The 19,234-nt window shown below is 47.2% G+C and overlaps 1 long non-coding RNA gene across 1 annotated transcript in view; it reads right to left on the bottom strand.

Annotated features, from left to right (window-relative positions):
- LOC120407043 overlaps positions 1 to 16,674 on the bottom strand; it is a 34,638-nt gene extending 17,964 nt beyond the window's left edge. The window contains exon 1 of the long non-coding RNA XR_005599762.1: positions 16,580 to 16,674. This is a non-coding gene — a long non-coding RNA (uncharacterized LOC120407043). The remainder of the gene's footprint in view (positions 1 to 16,579) is intronic.
- Between the last annotated feature and the right edge of the window lie 2,560 nt (positions 16,675 to 19,234).

Here is a 19,234-nt window from a genome sequence, read left to right as displayed (position 1 = left end):
CGAGAAAGTGGGAAGCCCCCGCCTCCCCAAATACCCAGAGCTGACCCAGGTGCTCATCTAATGTGGGAGATTAAAATTCATCTCTCCTCCTCACAAGGTAAAGGGAGAAATTGAACTCTGATCTCCCACATGTCAGGTGAATGCTCTAAGCATTGGGCTAATGACAGAGGGAAAAGGGGGAGAACATCCTCCAACCATCTGGTGAAAACACATCAAAAGCCCTAAAAAAATTGGGGCCACAATGATTTTGGTCAACAGAAACTGCATTTTTTGGTAACTAAACTTTCTGGGAAAGATTTTGTGTAACTTTGCTCACCACTGCAGACAAAGGTTTCTGGCTTGTGTTATACAGGAGGTCAGACTCTATGATCATAGGAGTCCCTTCTGGCCTTGGAATCTAGGAAGAAATTTGAATGAAGTCTTCACTGCTGGGGGAAAAAGCCCTAGACACCCACTTCATTGAAGCTCTTAAAATTAGTGGCCATTTGTGTCAGTTTTGGACTAAACATCTCCATGATTCTGTTTCTCATCTATACAATGGAGCTAATACTCAGCCCCCTTGCAGCGGTGTTGTGAAGATAAATTCATTAATGTTTGTGAAGCATTGAGATGCTATGGCACTCTTCATTGTAGTAGTGGCCAGAAGGAAATAGTCCAGACTCAGTGCAGGATTTGAATGGTGTGCAGTGAATAAGGCCTGGACCACAGCGAATAAAAAGCATAAAAAAATATTGAATAGCTGGCTATTCAGTGAGCCCACTCCACCCCATGCATGTTCCTGTAGAGAAAGTAGTATGATCACTTAATTAAAGTCTGTATTGGAAAGCATGTGCACAAGGGGGACACATTATGGATGCATGGGTAAACTTAATTCTAGCATTTCCTGATTTGACTGCTTGATGTTAATTTCTTTTAATGTAGCTTTTTAAGAATTGGGTCCTTAATTTATAAAGCACAGTACTCATTCCTGCTGGCACCAACTGTAGGACACCACCAATACAGTACTGTTAGAGACGGAACAGAAATAAAAAGGTGATCATCTTTTTTAAAAGCCAAACCATGTGGGTGCATTTAGATGTTCAAGCCAGACTTAGCGTGAGGTGGTCAGACTAGATCACAACGGTCGTCTTAAAAAAATGGAGAGAACTCTTCGGTCTGGCAATACATCTAGAACCAACAGTAACTTAAATGGGACCATTGTGCATAGAATTAAACAGATTTTTCCCCAAAATCAATACTGCTATACTGTAAAAAAAATCTTTACAGCTTTTTTGGGGCAGTTATGTTTGTCATTTGTAATCACTTAAGAATTGCATGTGAGCACATTTCATTGAAGTACTTGGTCTCCGATGGGGATTGATGTGTCATTTTAAGAAAAAAGAGCCAGACCTGATCATAAATGTGTAAGTATATTTCATTGGAGGGGGTGTGGTTTAAAGTCTTTGGCATGGTATATAATGCCTTCGCCTGCTCGGGATGTGGCACAGTGAGTTACTGACACTGATAGTGCTGCTTCCAGAAGCCAATGTTCAAATCCTTTAAGGTTTCAAGTGACAAAAGTTAGATTCCTCTTGGGAGGCTGATCTATACATGCACAGTAGCTCCCATAGAGTCCCCTCCTGCACTTCTTCCATTGACCACAATGCTAAGTTGTACAGTCCACTACTGCTCCCATTGAGTTCAGTGGTAATTATACAGTTCCTTAGCTGGTGTAAACTTCACTGAGGCATGCCAGCTTCAGAGGAGAAATAGAGGCAGGTATATGGAATTCAGGTAAGGAAAATTTTGCCTATACATACACGCATATGTACAACAACTGATTCAAGGAAAGACAAGTTATGGGGAGGATTTTCAAATGCTCTCAAGCTTCGGCCTAGCTCTGCTCCCACTAAGGTAAATGTTACCGTTGCTTTCAATGGAAACAGAGTTAGGCCAACATGCAGCACTTCTGAAAAATCCCACCCACAATATATGCAAGAAATACAGTCAAAGCCAAAGACGTTCCTCCACTTCAAATGGAGGCAGAGTTCTGAGAGGAGGTCTCCTCCTGAGAGTGTGGCCATTATCTGGAGGATCTGTAAATCAAGATTACACTTTGCAGGAAAGGGAACCAACCAATTTCTGATCCATGTGCCCATTGGAAAACCTACAGCTGTTTCTGGCAGTCTTCTAGGATATGTTCCTATGTCACAACCAGCAGTGTCTCATATGGATAACTTACATCACTGAGGCAAAGACAGAGCTCTCTTGTGACTTGTGCCCTACAAGTGTCATTCAGGGCAGGCTTTGCACATCAGTGGGCTGTCCTTGCTACAGATCTCTTTGCAGTTCAAGCAGTACTCAGCTATGAGACCACATGTGATTCGGAGGAAGTTGTTTCTCCAAAGGCACACATCATACTAAATTACTGCACAACACTCAGCAATGCTAAGGCTAAGGAGGCCTCTGTAGAGTTTATTTCCCAAGCATAGACCCTGTTTTGTTTAAGCCAGGAGGCCAGCAGGCACAAACAGAAAGATCAGGAAGGATGAGGTCCCCTTTCATCCTACCAACTATCAATGCCAGCAAGAAAGCAGTTCCTCCAGCAGGCTGGGCTCTTTGGCATTTTGGAAAGGATTATTTTTATCTCAAAGCAAACCTGCATGGAACAAGTGTTTCAAGGACAGTCCTCAGCTGAGCTACCCATTCAGACAATGAGGAATTCCAACAGAATGGGGCTTACTTTTTAAAAGCTATTTTAGGAGGAAGGATGGGCTTTGGGTTGAGGCAACCCAGGTTTAGTTCCCAGCTCTGCCACAGAAATCATTTAATCTCTCTGCCTCAGTTCTCCATCTGTAACATAAGGCTAAGACTCCTTGCCTCCCCCTTTTTGTCTGTCTTGTCTACTTAGATTAATGATCTTCAGGGTCACGATTGTCTATTGCAGCAGTTCTCAAACTTCATTGCATCATGACCCCCTTCTAACAAACATTACTACACAACCCCAGAAGTGGGGACCGAAGACCGAGCCCACCTGAGCTCCACCTCCTCCAGGCCGGGGGCAAAGCTGAAGCCCAAGGGCTTCTGCCCTGGGTTGGGGACATGTAACCTTAGCTCTGGGCGGTGGAGCTTGGGCTTCAGACTTGCAGGTGCCCAGGGCCAACACCAGCCTTGGTGACCCCATTAAAATGGGGTCCCAACCCACAGTTTGAGAAGCCCTGATCTATTGTTCTGGGTATATACGGCACCCAGCACAGTGGGCCTCTGATCACAGCTGGGGCTTCCAGGAGCTATTTCATTGCTAATGATGTTTTATTGACTGAACGTAGGACACAATCTTGACATCCTTACTCATTCCAAACTCCCTTTGGCTTCAGTGAGGGAAGATTGGACCCATTCCCCTCTATGCAAAGTTATAAAACTTTTTTAAAATTAAAGCCATGCCCCAGAGTTTAAGGGCCAGATTTCCAGAAGACCACAGCTTCCATGTAGGCACCTAATGAAATGGCCAGATTTTCAACAGCACCCAGCAGTCCATAGGTTATAAAGTCAGAAGGGACCAACAGATGATCTAATTGGACCTTTCTGCCAAGCCTAGCTATGCAGAATTTGATTTTTTTAAATAATTCATTGATATCAATGTTTACTTTTAAAGTTTTTCCCCTATTTTAATCTATTTAAATTTTCACTGTTGTAGGAAAGTTATGGGGGCAGGGTCAAAAAAGAATTCAGTGTAGATATTGAGATTCATAAAGTTACAGCTTTATAACTGTTAATACATAAATTGTCAACATCACATGTCAGAGAGTCAATATTCCTAAAGAAAACTAAGACATTCCCAAGCAGCATTTCTTATTTCCCCCCCCCCATCTGTAAGCTTTGATCAATGGAAATATTTATCATTGTCTGTGTGGGGAAGCCACTATTTTTCACTAAAAACCTAATCCTTCCAAGCCTACTGTGACAAAGTTCCTCCTCTACCTTGCTGAGTCCTGCACTTATGGGCGTATTTGCTCACCTCACAGATTTACCCTGTGGGTCAGGAAACAGCCCAGAGACCCTCCCCTCTAGTAGAAGCCACAGTCCAGGTCAACTCCTCCTGTATTTGATCAGGAGTTGGGAGGTTTGTGGGGAACCTGGGCCCACCCTCTACTCTGGGTTCCAGCCCAGGGCCCTGTGGACTGCAGCTGTTTAGAGTGCCTCCTGGTACAGTTGTGTGACAGCTACAACTCCCTGTGCTACTTCCCTATGGCCTCCTCCCAACACCTTCTTTATCCTCACCACAAGATCTTTCTCCTTGTGTCTGATAATGCTTGTAACTCTTCAATCCTCCAGCAATACACCTTCCCACTCAACTCCTAGCGTGCACTTCCTCTCATCTGGCCTGCCTGGAGTGAGGCTTTTATAGGGCCTTAGAGTCAGGTGCTTAACAGCCTCAGCTGACTCTTAGCAGGTTAATTGGAGTCAGATGTTCTCATTAGCCTGGAGCAGACCCTGCTCTGGTCACTCAGGGAACAGAAAACTGCTTATCCAGTGGCCAGTATATCTCCCTTCTACTACTCTGCTGTTCCCAACTGGCCTGGGTCTATCACACTATGTATAGTACAGGCCACACAATTTCATCTAGTTACTCCTATACTGGGCCCCAGTAGCTTGTGTTTGACAAATACATCTCTTCCAGTCTTGATCCTAGGGTTTTGAGAGATCGAGAATTCATCACTTCCCTTGGTATTTTGTTCCAATGCTTAACCACAACTGTTAGAAATAAGGTACACATTTCTAACTTGAATTTATCCAGCTTTAACTTCCCAGCCACTGGAAGATCCCATTGTGTTGCATCTGAAAATTTGGCCCTTCTCATTTAAATGCCTAAATGAGAGCTCTGAGCTCGTCAAACAGTCTGGCCCAAAGACAGGGCAAAGCTAATAGATGCCACATGGTGGGAGACAAAACAGTCATGGAAAGGAGTCATTTATAAGAGTAAATAGATAAAAACCTAGTATCAAGAATGTGACTATTATTTCAGATCACTGTAGGATTTGGTTTTATTCCCAAGCATTGCTATTCCAATAAATCCTCCTTCTCTAAAGTTATAGCAATGCATAGGATAGAAGAAATGACACACAATCTGACAAAAAGGCAATTATGTGTTAGGATGTTATTTCCAGGCAACACTTAATCAGCTAAATATTATGACAAGATGACTGTTTCATTCCCAAGTTTAGGGAGCTCAGCAGGCATGGTGTGTGAGGGGAAGTCAAAGAGCAGAACTGCCATTCTCCTCAGACTATAAACAACTGCATTGCATTTTTTTTAAATAAATTTTATTTTCTTGTAAGTTCCTCTTGAAAGGTGCTAAGGCAGAGGCCCGGAAACCAAAGGTGGAATTGTCAAAAGCATATAGTGTTCCCCAAATGATGCTATGGAGGTCAAGGAGAGTTAGATCAGCGCTGAGTCAGAGGGGAGTTTGTCATGGCTGGGATTGATATGACTGATGATTCTGCCAGCAAACCCAGTGCCAGTGGGTATGGTGGTTTATATGTTGCTGGTACCTGGTCCACTAGGAACTGAGCAGACATCTTTGACTCATTTTACACAGGCCAATCATTCAATGGTCACAGCTTCTGATCATGGGCTGGATTCAAAGCCTGGTGGGCACTGATGGGTTAGTCTGGAAGGTCTTGCCACACCAGGAAGTGGTGTGGCCTCACTGCCTCAGTCCCAGGGCTGCCTGTAGTTAGGTACATGCCCCTCAAGTCACAAACCAGTCCATGTGCCCTGCTCTCACCTGCCCCATGATGTGACAGTGACCTCTGCCACAGCCAGACACTAACTGCACCTCCCATTTATAACTCATTCCCTAACCCTTCCTTCTGCCTTATGCTGTAAGGTGCTACTAATTTAAACAGCTACTCAGACACATTAATTTCGAATTGATTTGTCCACATTAACTAATTGTAGTGTCTTGCCCATACAACTGTGGGGGCCCGCTGACAGTTCCTGCAGCTTAAAAGAGCCATTCTGGTTGCTTGGAGCGCCCAATGCCTCCTGGGGAAAAATGTACCCTCGGTCATTGAACTCCCGCTATCTGCTCTGTCCCTCCTCCTGGCCCTCCCCTCCCGTCTGTTTCCCGCTGTTTCGCTGGCTGTTCGCGTCTCACTCTACAGCAACACTGCAGCGGAGCAGCCGCGGCACCCGCCACCTCACCCCAAAGCACCCCGCTGCTCCACATTCTGCGCGCACTCCTCCTGGCAGCTTTTGGCTAACTCTCAATGCAATTTTCTCTGGCTCTGCAAGGGCTGGGTTCCTCGGGGATGTGCCAAGGATGGGGGGCTTTGATTCTGGCGAGCTCCTGCTGCTCTCAGTTTCTGCTGGCTGACCACGCTTCGGGGACTGTGGATGTGCATTTGCCTATACTGTTCCTGCTGGAACTGTGCCTGCCTGCTGCATTTGCTCAGACTGCCAGCCGCCTATGCCTGTGAATGCTATAGTGATAGCATCGAGCTCACATACCTGCGCCTGGGATTTAAATTTAAGCCCTTTACACAGCAAGTGAAACCAGACTGTGCTGTCTTTTTATACCAGACTTGAGACCTGCCTTCTTTCTGTTTGTTCCGTTTGTTTACACTCCAGGCTTTTCTTTTGCCAAATACTTCTACTGTTACTGAGGGTTAAAGAAAATAAAATACCCTCCCCACTTCCAATAACTGACATGTGTTAAGACTAAATACACTGTTACTTGTTCACTGAGACTGTTCTTTATCTTGAAACAAGTTAAAAAGTGTGCTGCTCCTAGAACTGACTGTGGACTCAAGGAATGACAGGTTCTGGTTCCTCAGTCTCCTCATTGAATGAGACCTTGCTGTCAGGCTATGTGGGTCTCCTCTCCCTTGATTGCTGTGTGTCTGGGGGCTATGTCCCCTTGTGGGAGATTGTGTGTGGCGGATTCCTCTGCTTGGTGACTCCAGCCTCCTAGGACAAGCATGTCTGCCCACACAGGACAGCCCTGCCCACCTCTCATACCCGCCCCCACCACATCCCACTCCCCCAACCACCACCCATACCGACCACCCCACCTACTCCCCCACACAGTGTGTGTGACCCACTGCTGCTCTGTGTGTGTGTCCCCCCCCCACTCCCCACCCTCAATCCCCCTGTCCTGACAGGTTCTGAAACGAACCCCCCCGCGCACACACAAAACGCCACCCCAGTGAAAAAACAGCCCCGGAAAAAACAGGACTGGGATTTGGACTTGTTTGAGTCCGGATTTGAATATGATGGGAGCACTGATGGGACTTGGGTGGGGAAGGAGGGAAGGACTTATGACTTAGGGGGGTGCGAGCGTAGGAGCGGGTGAGTGCTGGGGGGGGGGAGAGGGGATTTGGGGGGAGTGCACACAGGGTGGCATTGGGGGCACTGGGTGAGGCAGGGGCACTGGGGGGTCTGTCCTGCAGAGGTTGCTGGGAGCTGCGTCCTGGGAGGGACTGTCTGGGGTCTCGAGCAAGCAGTAGTCTGTGGCGTTGCTCCGGTGCAGCTCCCAGTCTCTTGCTCCCACCTGTTGTAGTCTCGCTTGCAGCACCCTTGATCCACCTCACTCCATTAGCTGTAGGAGGCCTCCTCAGAGACTTTCCTTCACTTGCTCTGCTGGTCCTTCCTTTTCTGTAGCAGCACACACCACACTCTTCTCCCATCACCTTTGCTTTTTTTCTTCTCCTTTCTCTTCTTTCTTCTTCTCTCTGCCGTGGCTCAGGTGGCTGCAGTGGTGACTGAGACTGTGCAGATGGCAGGTTGTGAATTCCTGGACCTTAGAAGAGACCTTTGGACACAATTAACTGTGGACTATACTCTGTCTGCTGTGCTTGCTTCCTGTTTAATTTTTTGCTGCCCTGTGCCTGCTTATGTGAAATTATCATTTCCCCTTGTCGCCTGTCTCCATGGCAGCGGAGCAATTCTGGGCAACAAAGCATTCGGCCGCCTTTCCATCTTTTTGAATGGCCATACGCTACGCCACATTGAACTATTTGTATGCACATATATGTTAGGTATGTCTTTTTTGCTGGTACTAGACCGCAGACAGACAGCGCTGCACAGCAGCTTGCTTGCAGCAGTGCAGGCTGCCACCATAGCATGCCAGCACTTCAGACCATACCCAGGTCATAAGATCATACTGTAGATGGTCATTCACCATTGGTCATGGTTACCTGCACCATTTGTTAGCACCAACCTGTGCCCTGCTGGGTTGCGCTTTGCAAGAAAAAGAATAAATTAAAGGAAATCATCCAAATTCAATCAAAGTTTTTAAAACTGTATCAAATAAAATCAGAAATGCTCCTGCCTAGAAAATCTTAATAGCTGTACTAGGAACTGGAGAGCACAGCTGACCTTGCCTAGAGGAGAGCTCTGAGAGGCATCCTGACTAAAGCTCTGGCTGTTTCATCTTCTGTCTTCCTGCTAACAACCCCAGTTGTTCTTCAAATTCTTCCCTCCCAGCCTTGTGATTCCCCAATACCATGCATGAATATGACACAAAGAAAAATCGTTTAATGAGAGTGATTTTGACAGCTATGATAAGAAGAAGGTAGATAAAGAAGAGAAATCCAGAGATGATGAGGAGGTAGTCACAGAGAATCCAGGAGAGGGCCAGGGGCTGATGGAGCTCAGCAATCATCCTCTTAGGTGGGAGGGAGGGGAGGGAGCTTTTCTTCTGATGAGAGGGGGGGCTGCCAATCATATGGCAGCCTGCAATGATGAAATTAGGACAGCCATATACCATGAAGACCTGACCAAGGAAGACCAGGCGATACTGCACCTTCCCCCTGGTGGATGTGCCACCAGTCTGCCCCATGTGCCCCGGATGAGAGGCTGTAGCAGTCTGACAGTCCCATCAGCTATTGTATGCCATGGCTGTGGTGCATGTTGTTGGAGGCAGGATGTTGTGTTGATGTCTGTGTTGAGTGCAGCTGTTGCACTGCAGCATGTAACATCAGACAGAGGGTAAACAGTACAGAGTCACTTATTGTTTTCCCTTTAAGATGGGCCCGGTTTGACGGTGCGTAAATTGCGAGCTATGCCCCGACCACCAGCGCGACACTGTGCAAGCATTTGAAAGCAGAGGGAGATGCCAATAATGGAGCTACAGCATTGCCTATCCTAGCTGACCCGATTCCTCTCCGTCCCTCCCCCCTCCCTCCATTTCCGTTTACGCTCCGTTACGCTTCGCGCTGCTGCGTGTCTGCCGTGCTGCTGTCCATTTATTTATTTAAAATACTTTTTTATATTTAAAAATAGTTCTTCTTAACCAGCTCAACCAGTTCTTCCCCATGAGAGAGAGAGGAGAGGGAGAGGGTGATGCAGAGAGAGAGGAAGAGAGTGGATGATGCGAAGGACCTACACGAACGTGCTCCGTGACCACGGGCTCCTCTGATGAGTGCTCCCTAATACCGCAATGACCTGAATGGAAAAGTGTGATCATGGAGCACCACCCAAGGCAGCTCTCCCTGGGGACTCTCCTCGATGCTGGCCTCCTCCTATGACAGGAGGAGAGCTGGAGAGAGGAGGGGAGGGGAGGAGTCTATCACCATATATATTATTCACACACACTTCTTTCACCTCCTCCTTTCTCAGAATAAAAATATTAAGGTTATATTAAGAATAAAAGTTAACATGGTTAAAGCACGGATCCGATTCAGGGGCGGGAGGCCGAGGGGGGGATCTGGGTGGGGATGTGGAAGTGGACGAATGTCGTGAAGAAAGAAAGCGGCTGGAGGTGGCTGCGGCGCTGTGCCCCGCTTCCCCCCTTCCTTCCCCCCTTCCCCGTCTTCATCGTTGGAACCTCGTTGTCCGTCTGACATCATCCACGTCATCAGTCACTGTCACATCGGTGGTGTGGTGGCAGGGTGGGGCAGGCGCGTTGATTTCCGCTTTTTTTTTTTGGGTTTTTGATTTTTTGATTTTGTTTTTCCTTGCACTGCATTTTCACGCGCTGGCTGCTGCATCTGCTCTGTATCTTGTCTTGGGTCTTTGGAGATCTGTTTGTTCTTTTGCATCTTTGTTCGGAGCGCACCTCGCGCCACTCTTCACACCACACCCTCACATCAGATCAGATGATCCGGGGTCCCTCTTTCTATTCCTTTCATGATCCTGGACTCCTCCTCTGCTGCTTGCTGCTGCTTGCTGTGCTGCTGTGCTGCTCTGCCGATGTGTCCAACCATGTCCAACCGAGAAACAAAAAAGAAAAGAAAAGGAATTCAAATTTTTTCCGGCCTGGGTGGCTGTGCTGGCTGGCTCGTCAGCTCGTCAGAGCGTCACAGAGTGGTGCAGTGTGGTGTAGCAGCGGAGCTACTAAGTTCGATTTTCTCCATTTCCATCCACACCTAGCACTAGCCTCGAATTTAAGCCGTTTTCTTAGCACTCCACCTGTGAGGGGGGTGGAGTAAACTAAACCAAACCCCCTCAATAAAATGGCTTCCTGGTGTGGATGGTTGAGCGGTTAGTTCGAATTAACGCTGCTAAATTCGATTTAAAGTCCTAGTGTAGACCAGGCCTCATTTATCAACACGCTTACAAAATCTAGACAAAGTAGAACTGATGGCCAAGAGAACTTACAGTCATGATCTTGGGCAAGGCTGTCCCCTCTGTGCCTGTTTGCCCTCCCACACACTGGCCATCTTGTCTATTCAGAATGGGAACTCTTCAGGGCAGAGACTGTTTCTCACTAGGTATTTTGCCACCCCAAGCCCAGTCCCGCAGATTCGGCAGCACGCCTGTGGGAGGTCCGCTGAAGCCGCAGGACCAGCAGACCCTCCACAGGCAAGCCACCGAAGGCAACCTGCCTGCCGCCCTCGCAGCGACCGGCAGAGCGCTCCCCATGGCTTGCCGCCCCAGGCACACACTTGGCGTGCTGGTGCCTGGAGCCGCCCCTGCTAGGGGTTTGTATGATGCCCAATATAATTGGTCCTAGTCTTGGTGGGGGCCTCTGGGTGCTAATACTACTTTTGTGAGATAGTATTAATCTTGCTTTCTGAAGGGGGAATAGGGGCACAGATCAACTGACTTATACTAGGTCATGCAGACAGTCTATAGCAAAATTGGGGATTGAACCCACACCTCCCCATCAGTCCCTTCACCACAAGATCATCCTCACCCTTTACCGTTTGTGCCTGAAAATTCTTCAGGGCAAATTCTCCCTTCACTTTTACCCCTGTAGGCCCTACTGACATCAGTTTGCTGGTGTATGCAGGCAGAGAGCTTGGTCCTTATTTTATATGATCAGGGGGTTGGACTAGATGACCTCCTGAGGTCCCTTCCAACCCTGAGATTCTATGATTTGTTAGGTTCTCTTTTATGACATTTGTCTAATATGTTCATTAAACACTGCTGTGAGGCATTCCAGAGCCTGCTTTCCTTTATCTTGTGCAGAATACACCATAATATAAATGGGAAGAATTAAGCAATCTGATTGGTTAATCAGCATTCTCAGCTCTGTCTCCAAGTAGCACAGCTTACTAGATCAGAGGCATCAGTTTATATCCCATTACTTCAGCCAGGAAAGAGAAAAATAAATTAGCAAGGAAAGATATGTATGCCTTCGCCTCCTCCCCGGTTATTGCATTTGATTCTAAATCATTTTAGAAGCCCTGCTGGGTTCAGGGTCCTGAAGTGCCTGCAGCCAGTGAGATTAATACCTCTGAGTCCAGCTCTATTGGCAAGACCCCTTCTTGCTGCCCATGGAATAGGAAGTAAAGCTGTTTCAGAGCATCAGATCCCTCCCCCCACATAACTAACATCATTTTCTGATCACAGCTGATTTAAGATACTTGAAAACCCACCCGACATCCACATGGGGCTGCTTTGACAGCACCAACACTTGTAGCCTGATGGAAATTTGAGCCTCTCATTCTCCTTGCACAGTTTTTTGTAATCTCCTCACTTGATACAGTTACAGAATCTCTGTTGGGCTAGGGACGCATGGCCCTGGGGCTAGGACCTGGTCGGCCCACTTAGCCAAGGACCTGCCTATTGAAATAAATGGCAACACTCCCATTGACTTCACTGGGCTTTGGATCCGGCCCCAGGCATCTCTCTGGGTGGATGTTCATGCTATCACTAGTGGCATCAGCTTCCAACCCTCACCTCCACTGAGGCTGGAAAAGGTGTAGGCAGAGGAGCAATGGCAACCATAAGAGATGGGGAAACTAGGCAACACCTTTGTATCAGCCCCTCCATGGGCTTGGGGCTCCTAGTCTCTGATCTGAGGCTTTGTAGGCTGCAGGAGTCATTATTCAGCAACTCCAGGAGGTGAAGGCCAGCATTCCGTGGGCTCGCTGCCCCCTTTCGGAGAGCTGGGCTGTGACAGAGTACAGCATGGCCCTTGGCTATGTATTTGTGAATAGAGGAAGCACCTGCAGGAGTCTTTGTGATGTTCATGTCTGTTCTCTGACAAGTGCATTACAGCTCATGAGAATCTAGGTGACCCAGCATTGTAAGCTACAACAGTGATGCCCCTGGTCAAGTCATCCATGGGGACTGATCCCTGACCTCTAGATATTAAAGCATCTGCCTTGACTGCCAAAGCTAGAAACCCATGATCAGTAGCTCAGACTACAATGACTCAAACTGCCATACAGAATCTAGCCACTGGAGGGGGACAAAAAGCCAAACTGGGCTAGCCTGGGTTAGCCAGCCAGTACAGGGAGGAGTTTTCCATCTTCTTTGACTTTCTTAAAATAATTCCAACATCCTGAAACAATGCCTTCAGAACAGAAACTGCTGCCAGCTACTTCAGCCTTTCTGGCTTTTAAAATAATGCAACATCCTTTCCTTCTTGCTCATTTCCTGGTCCTTTTTATTTTTTAAATAAACTTCTTGCAGTCTGTAGAGTCTCTGGTCATTGATTTTAACTGTAAATGAGACTATTTTCCTGCTCTAGGAAATCTTCCTCAGAAGCAGTGTCATTAAAGAAAAATCCAGGGAACATTCTTATCCTAACAATGCAATTAACAAGGACAAGAGGAAATATAAAATATTGACTGTATAGTACTTGGTCTTTGTTCAACAAGATGTTTGCACTCTCACATGGGATCATTTTATAGTTGTGTCAGGGGACACTGTTCCTGGAAGTTTCATCATATGACAATCTTCAATTCCTGGAGACTCCAGTACAATTCCAGGGGGTTGACAACCCTAGCTCCAAGGCTCATCATAATTCCACCTTTCCTACTTATCTGCTCTAGTCTATCAGGTCACTCAACCCCTTTCCACACTGAATGATGCCAGTCTCGGTCTCCCCACTCCTCCATTTCTCCTACAAGCATCTCCGCAGCTTTTTTCTAGCTACCCCTCTGCAACCAATGCACTGTGATTTGACACACCCAGCCAGAACACTCTCTCCATTCACAACAAAATCATCTGAGTGATACACTGAATCCATTGCTGTTACCTGCATCTTTCTTTCCATCCTCTCCCTGTTTGTTACGCCCACACGTTGTATAACATCTAAAATTTACCACTGTAAGCTGGCCCTTGGTCTCTGCCCCAGCAGATCTGCAGCAGGTGCAAATAGATACAAGTCCATTGAAGTCTATAGAGATATGCTGATTTACACTAGCTGAGGATATGGCTTTCTTTGCCTTCTATGGAAGACCTAGCAAAATCTCCATGGCCCTACAATAAGTGATTATAGAAATATCCAACCTGGATAATTACTTTCTGCCTCTAAATTCTACCCAGTCTCAGTAGACTACAGTTATTCTTATTTATATTGCAGTTGTAACTAGAGGCTCTGAACAGACCAGGATCTCATTGCTGTAAGCTCCTAAAGACACATAGTAAGAAACAGTACCTGCCCAATATAGCTAGACAAGAGAGGGAGGAAAGGCACAAAGCAATTGTATTATTTACTCAAGATCACACAGGAAGTTGGGGTACAGCTGGTGATTAAATCCAGATCTGAGTCCCAATCCAGGATCTTAACTATAAGCCCACCATTCCTCAAATTTTTCCCTTTCTGTTACAATCCGTGGTGCATTGTTGGGTGCTGCTAACCCAGGACCTGACAGGGTAAGGTGGGTAATAAGAGAAAGAGGTCTTCACGTAGAACGAAAGATTCAGGGAAAGGTAACGAGAAGGATAATGAGGTGAAAGCTGTAGCTGGAAAGAGATTGGACATAAAGGAATAGGTGGAGGGAGAATGCGTGAGTGCTGACAAGGTAATTAAAGGAAGGAGAGAAAGCTGGGGAAATAAGGGATTTGTAAAGAACGGGAGGGGAGAGAGAGGGTGGATGAGATTTTCTAAAATCTGTCTGCAGTGGCCTAACTCGGCTTCCACTGAAGTCAGTGATAACACTCCCAGTTGATTCAATAAGTTGGTCAATGCAGAGCACTTCAGAAAATCCCTAGTGGGAATGAACAATGGTTTGTGCAGAAGAGCAGAAGTGGAGGGAAAGGATGGTAGGACGAGAGGAGATGATCAAGGATTAACAGGGAGGGAGGTGTTTTATTGTAGTCTCATTGTGTTTTAGCTTCCCCCTCTCTTTTAGAAGAGGGAAATAAAAAGCCACTCAACCGTGTGTAAGCAGGGGAATGGTCCTGCTATTGTGGGGAACTTTCCTGGCTTCTGCACGACCCCGGTGAAATGGGCTAGCAGAAGGCTCCGAGTCCTCACTCCCACTTCCATTACCCAGAGGCCTCCCTGCCATCGAGGACTCCCTTTCCACTCTCCTGTCTGGCAGAGTCCTCGTAACCCCGACAAGGCTGGGACAAGGATTCCTGTGGGGCTCAACCCAACCCTACTGTGGTCACCTAGGACTAGGGTGTCCCCACTCCGGGCTGCTCTCTCTGTACTAGGCACCTCCCTGACCCACTGATCATTCCATAAAATTTCAAGCAAATACAAGTTGTTTAATTAACAATTAATTTAAAAAAGAATAAGGAAAAATGGGAAAGGTTAAAGGAAAACACGTCACTCTGCTCTGTGGCAGCAAACATCACGAACGGTGTCTCTAGACATCAGGGCAGTTCACAGTCAGTTCCTTGGAGGTCCCAGGTCTCCTTCTCAGGCCCTGGCTGTGCTGCAGAGACGCTGCAGGTTGGACACTTGCAATGGTGGTGGCCACACACCTCCAGGCTTTGGGTGGTGGGACCCTTCCCAGCATCAGCCCCCCATTGGGTTAAGATCCCCCAAGGGACCCTTGGCTGGGGGTGTCTTTCTGCGCTGGGCCCTTTGCCCAAGGTCCCCTCTTTGGCTGGCCCCGGTTGCTCACCACACCTGGCTCTGTGGCTGCAGCCCTGCTCCCAGCACAGGGTCTGCGCTCCCTGGGCTGCTTCTGTGACTCTGCTCCCAACTCTGACCTGCTTCCTGAACTGCTTTTCTGGCCCCTCTGGCTCTGGCAGAGCTCTGCTCCCCAGCTCAGCTTGGGCCTCTGCCTTCTCCTTAGCTCAGCTCCACTCTGTCTGACCCAGGCAATTCCAGCTCACATGGAGGATGGGACCGCCCCCAGCCTCCTGATTCCCTCATTAGCCTTCCCACCCTGTCAGTCAGGCTCAGAGGCTGAGGCTGACCTGGAGCGTTTAATACTGGGAGCTAGTCAACCAGAACACCCCCACTGAACGTTAGTAAGGGGGCAACAGTCCCCTTACATTTGGGAACACCAGAGAGACAGCTCATCCACACAACAGAACTGCCACATGCTCCAGAGGGACCTAGAAGAGGCAAAAGTCTTCTACCTGTCCCTTTGGTCAATCGCTAGGGTGACCAGATGTCCCAATTTTATAGGGACGGTGTTGACTTTTGGGTCTTTTTCTTATATAGGCTCCTATTACCCCCCACCCTGTCCTGATTTTTCACACTTGCTGTCTGGTCACCCTATCAATAGCACAGAACTCTAGTCAATCTGTTGGATCACAATCAAGATGCCGATGGAAGTTTCTGATCAACTTCAAAAGGTGTTCCCATTTTGTGTGTGTGTTCATCTTTGGTGTCTCTACAAAAACAATAAGGAGTCTGGTGGCACCTTAAAGGCTAACAGATTTATTTGGGCATAAGCTTTCATGAGTAAAAGAGCTTGCTATGCATCTGAAGAAGTGATGTTTTTACGCACAAAAGCTTATGCCCAAATAAATCTGTTAGTCTCTAAAGTGCCACCAGGCTCCTTATTGTTTTTGTGGATACAGACTAACACGGCTACCCCCTGATATTTGGTGTCTCTAGTAATTTTTCCATTTGTCTACAATATTTGAGGGCTTATGACCCTTTTAATAGTTTTACAGTGTCTTTAGAACAAAATATTACTCACCAGTCAGAAGCCATGACAAGGACAGTATGGCCCAGGGGTTAGAAGCAGAATCAGGAATCTAGCAAAGGGTTGCAGCAAGAGCAAGACTTATGGCATCTATCACCACTATCAGGCAGAGGAAAGCTCCAACCCACAAAGCGACATTGAGCAGGATGAGCTGCTGGCTCATCTGTGAGGCTTATATACCTGCCCTGAGCGTCATCAGACCAGTTCCTGGCTTGCGGATTGGCTGGAGCCTAGCACAGGAATGACTCATCCCCGCATGTGGCTGAATCAGGCTCTAGTTCAAGGATGACTCATCACCTTACCTTACCCTGTGGAACATGGAATGGGTGCTCTCTCCTCCATCTTATGCAATTTCATTGCCCTCTAGGGGAAGTTAGAGATGTTGAATTAACAGCAGGAAGTCACCCTGTGAGCAGTAAAATCATACTGAGAATTATAAATAAACACAACCCTTTGGAGAGATTGAATAAATGGGCAACAGAATTCAAACAACACCTGTTAACCACAGTAGCTCATGACAAAATCTAAGCAAATGCAGATCTATATGTGATGTAGACTTTTAAACACAGGTCTGTGCTTTGCTTGTTGGAAAAAAGTGTTCTCATTGCTAACGTCCATTCTATTTAAGTTAATTTGCCATGGTCATTATAGTGGTATTTGAACCTCTTGGATGAGATTTTTTGAAGCAGCATAAGTGGTTTGGACACCCAGTTCTAATTCATTATAATGGTGTACAAATCACATAGGCAGTGTCGAGTATCTTAGCACTAATGCTTTTAGTGTTCTTGGATGGTGATGATAATGGACCCAATGCCACCCTCTGCTTCTGCCGCATGTGGAATAACAGCATTTGATGTGTCAGTCAAAAGGGGAGTGCCAACTCCTTTGCAGGCTCTGTCATAATCCACAAATACCCCTAAATGGGGCATCTTCAGGGTTAGGCCTCTGCAGCTTTGGAAGGAGTGGAGGAGACAGGTTAGCAAGATAGCAACTATCTACACCATCATTCCCCCCAGCAAGCCCATGGGGAATCCTGGCACAAGTTGACGTGTTGAGTCAGTAGAGAGACAAGGTGGATGAGGTAATATATTGTATTGGGCCATCTTCTATTGGTCAACGAGGCAAGCTTTCGAGCCACACAGAGCTCTTCCTCAGGTCTGGGAAAGGTACTCCCAGGGTCACAGCTAAATGCAAGGTGGAACGGCTAGTTTAGTATAAGGAGTTCATGTTGTAAGGGACCATTCAAGGTAGAGTAGCCTGTTGACACCTCTGCAGTCAGAGGACAAAAAGAGGGAGTTAGTGGGTTACAAAATGTTTTAATGTTCAGTCCATGATTTTTAGTGTCCACAAGAGTTATGAATTTCAGCTCCCAGGTTCATCTTTTGAAAGTGTTGTGCTGGTTTCTTTTGAGGATGAGGACTGACAGGTCAGATATAGAGTGATTTCACCCACAGGTGACAGGGTGTTTTTGTCTTTTATCATTTTCTTGTGTGAGTTCATTTGAGAGTGTAGCGATGGTCTGGTTTCACCCACATAGTTGTTGTTGGGCCATTCAGTGCACTGAATGAGGGACACCACATGTTGTGATAGACATGTGTAGGGCCCATGGATCTTAAAAGGTGTGTTGTGGGGGTGTATTGATCATTGTAGCAGTGGAGATCTGTCTGCAGGTTTTGCATCTCTTGTTCTGGAAGGGTCTAGTACCACTTTGAGTTGCCCTGATCTGTGTCAGAGGGGTAACCGTGTTAGTCTGTAGCCACAAAAACACCAGGAGTCCGGTGGCATCTTAAAGAATCCCTGATCTGTGGGGAGGTTGCTTCTGATGAGGAGCTTGGAGAGGTTTGGGGGGGCGTATTTGAAGGCCAGAAGAGGTGGTTCAGGAAAGATTTATTTCAGGATGGGATCTCCATCGAGTATGGGTTGTAACTGGTTGATGATACCCAGTATGGGCTCCCGTGTGGGGTGATAGGTGATAACTAGGGGTATGTGATCAGAGGGAGGTATTTCCATCTCGAAGTAGGTTGTCTCAGGGTATTTGGGTGGCCCATTCCACAATGCAATCTACTTCTCTGGTGGAGTGTCCTTGTCTGGTGAAGGTGGTTTCCAGTTACTAAGTCCTGCATGGCTACAACCACAGCAATGGAAGGTATTGAATGTAGCCATCTGAAATGGGACCGACACAGCTACATGAAGTGTTGGCTGTGCAGGGTGCCCTGCCGCAGACTGAAAAGAGGGAGGGAAGCTTTGAGGCAGAGGGGAAGAATGACTCACTATTGAAGAGAAAGGATTGTTCAGGATTTAAGGTGCCTGCTTGGGACTCAAACAACCAGTGTTCAGCTCCCTGCTCTACCACAGATTTCTTGTGTGACCTTGGGCAAGTCATTCAGGTATCCCCGTGACTCAGTTTTCCCCCTGTGCAATGGGGATAAATGTGGTGGCCTACCACACAGGGGGGTTAAGAGGAGAAATACATTATTCAGGGTGAGGTGTTCTGACACTATGGTGATGAGGGCGCCACACAAATACCTCAGTCAGATGGGCAGGAAGTACTTGAGCACAGGACACCCTTCTTATGGGGCCATTTGGGGTTTGATCCTGAGACAGAGAAGCTAAGCTGATATGTGGACACCAGAAAGAGGGCCAGGAGTTCCCAGCAGGAGAAGGCCTGAACCTCACAGCTCCTCCCATCCAGAGCTCCAAGGCAGGGAGGCCCATGACATCCTTAAACGAGCAATTTAACCCACATCCACTCAGTGTGGTGCTGTGTCCCTCTCTAGCGGTGGCCGGGCTACAAGCAGAGTTGATGATCCTGCTACAGCCTTGGTTTAACAGAGATGAGGCTTTTGGCTCAGCCAGGAGAGGTTCGTATTTTTATACCCAAAGGTCCCAGATTCAGTCTTTACCTCCGACAAACCACTCATGGGCATAGTGTTCCAGTGTTGCCATGGTTTCCAATA

Source organism: Mauremys reevesii, linkage group 5 (assembly GCF_016161935.1).
Source record: "Mauremys reevesii isolate NIE-2019 linkage group 5, ASM1616193v1, whole genome shotgun sequence".
Lineage (NCBI taxonomy): Eukaryota > Metazoa > Chordata > Testudines > Geoemydidae > Mauremys > Mauremys reevesii.
Note: the sequence above shows the minus strand (reverse complement) of the source record. Positions and strands in the feature narration are given on the sequence as shown.